This window comes from Callospermophilus lateralis, chromosome 3, assembly GCF_048772815.1.
Source record: "Callospermophilus lateralis isolate mCalLat2 chromosome 3, mCalLat2.hap1, whole genome shotgun sequence".
NCBI lineage: Eukaryota > Metazoa > Chordata > Mammalia > Rodentia > Sciuridae > Callospermophilus > Callospermophilus lateralis.
In genome coordinates this window covers 68,812,791-68,817,903 of record NC_135307.1, presented here as the reverse complement: position 1 = coordinate 68,817,903, position 5,113 = coordinate 68,812,791, and positions in this window count along the sequence as shown.

Below are 5,113 nucleotides of genomic sequence, written 5' to 3'. Positions count from 1 at the left end.
TCCAAGTTATTTGTAAGCATCCAAATCACACTGCAGCTCTGTTGTAGTGGAGGGGTCACCCTAAACCTTTCCCTGTGTTTCATGGGCATTTTCCGAACTGGCCACTATCATATTTCCTTCTCTAAAGTTTTCCAGCAGAAAGTACCTAGGTATCCAATTGTTCAAGAGAGAGGGCACTCCCCTGAAGTGTTGGATCTTCATTTTAGAAACTTCTGAAATTCTTCAGAACATTCCACACAGGTGTCCTTGTGTTTCTCCTAGCGTGACTTCATTGACTTTGGTGTCTCTCATTGAAGAAGCATGAATGTATATCTGGCTGTTTCCAGAAGGGGCAGCTATAGAATGTAATGACCCCTTCCACTTCTAAGTTTACTTCTATCAATGATTAGTTAGTGTAAAGGAAAAGGTTGGGACTTTTTTTAATTGTTAAACTTTAGAACACCTTTTTACCTTTTGTAATGTTCAGGATTTCATAACAATGGTTGTAATGTATTACTGTTCCACTGTTCTGTCTTGTTTCAGCTAGGCAAATCAGTGAAATATTTAACTCTTGTGTTAGAAACACTCTTTGAAAATGTTAGAAAATATAACATTGTTTACCTGTGATAAAGAATAAGTTCATGATGAGAAGAATTATACTGTTTTTCTTGTATAAATAATGCTTAAAGGCAGATGTTCAGTCTCAGAGTGATGTTGAAAAGCATATTTTATGCTGCCTAAAAACTATTTCTGTATTAGATATTTAAATGCATGAGGATAAATTCTAATTGCTTTTTGTTTAAAACAGAACATAGAAGAAGCATTAGCCCCAGTTTGTACAAAATGTCTGCTGCAACTGAATTCATGATAGTTCAAAACTGAAAATCATTCCAATTTTGTAAAACTGCTGCTACTGGTTTTATCAATAAAGTTTTAGCAGATGGCTTATATGTACATGTGTGAAATTTTTATGTTAAAAAAGATACAGTTTTGCAGCATCAACATGCATATTTTATGAGTCTGAACGATATTACTTATTTTAGTATATTCAAAACCATTAGCTTCAAAACTATACTAACTGCAGATATGTATATTAGAACTATAAGCATTGCATTCATGATCCATATAACTTATTTAGGTTCAGGGTTCTGTAGGCTTTTACAGTTGGTTTTATACAAAACATATATTGCCTCAAATACTTGTTTAAAGTATTGCATTTAAAATAACAAGTAAGTAAGGAGCTATATAAATAGAAAGATACCTGAGTAACTAAATTGTTCTGGAAGAGGATTATGAGGAAGCAAAATGTAGGTGTTAATGTACAAAACACAGGTAATTTTTCATCAGAGGGGCCCTCCTCTAGAGCTCTTTCATCTCCTTGATAAGTCTACCAGACTTATATGCAGCAAGCTCAAACTGGAGGGAGTCAGGCTGTTATAATCACATACCTCTATAGCAATAAAAGCATGGCTGACACCCCCCACACAAATAAGAATCCATCTATGGATGTTTCATCTATCACCAATTTTACATGCTGTGCTAGTTGAGGTAAGTAATACTGCTGTTGTAATGAACAGCCCTAAATATCAGTGCATCAGCATGAAAAGGTTTCTTACTCTATTATCTGGGGTGGTTTTACCCATGCACCTTTCTCTGTGGCAACATCTTAGAGATGGAGTCTCCTTTTGTGACTTAGAAATTTCAGATATTTATGGGCTTTGAAGGAATATATCACCATGCAAACTGGGGGCAGGAAAATATGAGAATGAAATAATTTGCTTTCAAGGCCAGAATTAGAATGGGGATCCTCACTCCTGCTCAAACACTATTGGCCAGATTTAGTCACATGGCTCTTCCTATAGTTAAGAAGGTTGGAACTGTAGTTTTTGTACCCAGAAAAATGAAATAGTGTTGGTTAGAATCCTCTAGTCTGTGTCTAGTACACCTACATCTTCCTCTTTTTGAAAAAAACAATTTCTTATTTCCAATGTTGTGGTAGTACAATTGTTTACAGAAAGCTTGCTAATGGCCAGCTCATTTGTTGTTGAATTTCTTAATCTGTTGTAGTACTAGAACATTATAGTTGTTCACCCATAGTTGTGTTGGATTTAGAGCATGTCCAAGGGGACATGTTTGCAAATAAGATTATTTGAGTTCATATTCCCAAAGCCACAGGGCAAAGAGTTTTGTATGCTGAGGAAGGTTGAACATTTCTACATGTAGAGCATTTCTACATGTGTATGAGCACTAATGCATACATATGTGACAAACACACCAAAGCAAATAATATAAAACAATGCAGAGGGAACAGATTTTTCCGTATATTAATCTTGATCTGGAAAGCCTAAAACTTGACATATATTATAAGTGACTGTAGGTTGAGTATTTCCCAATGCTGTCTTCTGATATTGCTTTGAGGCTTACCCAGGCTTAAATGCTTAATTGAGATAGCCATGTCTGACTTTTGGTTCTTTTATTCTTTCGATTTTTTTGTCCTATATAATAGCAGCTAAAAAAATTATAAACATGTTGAGTAACATGTTATTGATGAATCAAATCACATTATATATTTTTCCAGAAAGATTCAAAAATATGGCTCAAGAGAAAACTGGGGTGGTGTTTCAAAGCTCTGATGAACTTTGATGTATATTCTACAACATAATAAAACATCTCATTCTTTTCAGCAGACAGATAAGGAGCAAGAGACAGGATTAGTATTTGTGGTCATTTTGAGGAAGGACAGATTCGATGGTGAGAAAATTAGAATTGAATAAATTTTAAGGCAAATTGTATGGCATTTTAATTTTTGATTTAAAATCCAAAATTGTCTAATTAAAGATTTGTTTTAATCGCTTAGTAGAATTGAAGAACTTATAAAATTGTATCTCCAGACATCCATGGTTCAATAAACATTGTTCTATTTCCAGTTTTGCAACCAAGCCATACTGTGAACTTGATATTACCTTGACCTTTCCTTCATTTCTTCCAACATCTATTCAATTTTTTGAGGTAGTCCCAGAAGAAAAGGGGGCTTGGAAATTATTCAGCCACTTTGATTAACAACAGCAAAGGTTTTCTGGTTTATTCTGATAAAGCACAATATGAGAAGACCTGCACTTGTCAGTCAAGTTTGCTAACTGCTCCCGGAATGGATTTGTTTGTTTGTTTTTGCTTTTTGGAAACACAGCATGTGATTATGAAGGGTGCTTTATAAAGAAAGATAACAGATTAGCTAAGAGGACTCATACTTAGAAGGCGTGGAGAAAAAGAGTATTGGAAAAATATTTAAGTGACTTTGAATTGAGTATTCACCAATGTCATTAAAACCCAGGTAGTGACTTTTATAAGATGCTTTGAGAATGAAAAGAAATTTTTGTATAAACACAATGTCTCGTGAAGGCCAGAAAACTCGTTTCTGTTGAATAGTCTTTTCCCCCTCCCCCATTCCACTTGAACAACAAAGACAGTCACCAGTGGCTGCCTTCATGGTTGTGTAAGTTCACTAAGTGACAGCTACACAGCTAAGGTGAGAACAGGGATGTGAAGCCAAACAGGATGAATTCACTATTGCCATGTGCTCTTGGTTCCCTTTGATGTACCAGACACTGTGTGCTACACACTAGGGACACACTGTTAACCAGGTAGAAATAGCTTAAAATGTGGTGTGATGAATATTGTGAAATGGAATCGGTAGTGTGATTTGGGAATGTAATTAGGGGACTAATGTAGTCGGTGGGAGGCTGTCAGGGGAAGCCGCTATGAGGAAGTGGTATTTAAGCTGCGACTTGAAGGCTGAGTGGGAGGAAGCCAGGTGAAAGGGAGGCACATTTAAGAAGAGACAGCAAGTACAAAATACCTGAGCCAAGCCAGGACCTTCTCCATTCAAGGAAACTGAAAAACATCCAGAATGACTGGACCTTGAAGAGCGAGGGGGAGTCTCTGCAGATGAACTGGACAGGAAGGCAAGGCTGACAGCACTGACAGCAGCTCCTCATATCCTCTATTGCAAGTGAGAAGGAAGTTGTAGTGGGGTAATGCTAGCTTCCACTGTCTCCTGGGTTGGAGGTGTGCGGGTCTCAAAGCCTCCTTTCTGACCTGATAGCTGAGAATTGATAGTTGATATTAATAAGCCCACTTTGGCTTATTATTTAGTTTTAGGTTGTCAACTTTTTAAACCTTAAGCCTGACAAAATGTGAACTCCCAGGTCTTCCATAGGCATCCAGTAGGTACTAGGTGCTCCTGAGAGCTGAGGGCCATTTTACTTATCCTCTTCAGCCCCCCCCTCCCCCCCAGAATGCTGGCATGATAAGAATCAGCATAACACTGCACAGCAACCACCCCTGGCTTCAAAGACAACAACTTCTCAATCCATTTCCACTTTTTATGTTCTAATCATAACTCTCCCCAATGCTGTTTAGCAACAAAATAAGAAGCAATAGAAAAACAATGCTTGAGTGAGATATCCAAGAGAATACACAATTTTGAGCAAATTTATATTAAAATGTAAATGATTGAGATATGCATACTTTCTCTAATTTTCCTTGTGAAAAGTACCTTTGTTTTGTGCATTTTAAAGAAGTTTTTATATTTGGTGGAGGTTTTATTTAGCTCTTGGATCAAAATGAAATCTTTCTAACTGTGTGAAGAAAGTATTTTCGATCACAGGAACATTTCTTCTTCTTCTTTTTTTTTTTTCCTTCTGAAATCTTTGGTACCATGCCACAACCACAGAGAGAGCCAAAAGGAGTTAGACTTTGCGCTGTTTTGCATGGGATTAGTTAGTATTTCCCTCTTCAAAATCTACCAACTGCTCAAATCCGGAGAGACACAAATCGGAACACGTGTCGGGAAGGGGGCACAGGAGCGTCCCAAGAGGCAAAAAGTCCTTTACTGCTCATCCTGCATCGCTGCATCCCTTCATTCGTCTCTCTCTCCTTTTCTCCCGCCCCACTTCTTTCACAAACACACTCACACACACAGTCTCTCCCCTATTGAGGTCTGCAAAATTCTACCTCTTCTTCAGCCCCAGAAAGTACCCACTGTCCGCAAAAGCAACCTCCCCGTATAAGATACTCATCTAGGGCCTACAGCGAGTGACCCTTCCCTGGGACGTGAGGCTCTTGTCCCCAGCCT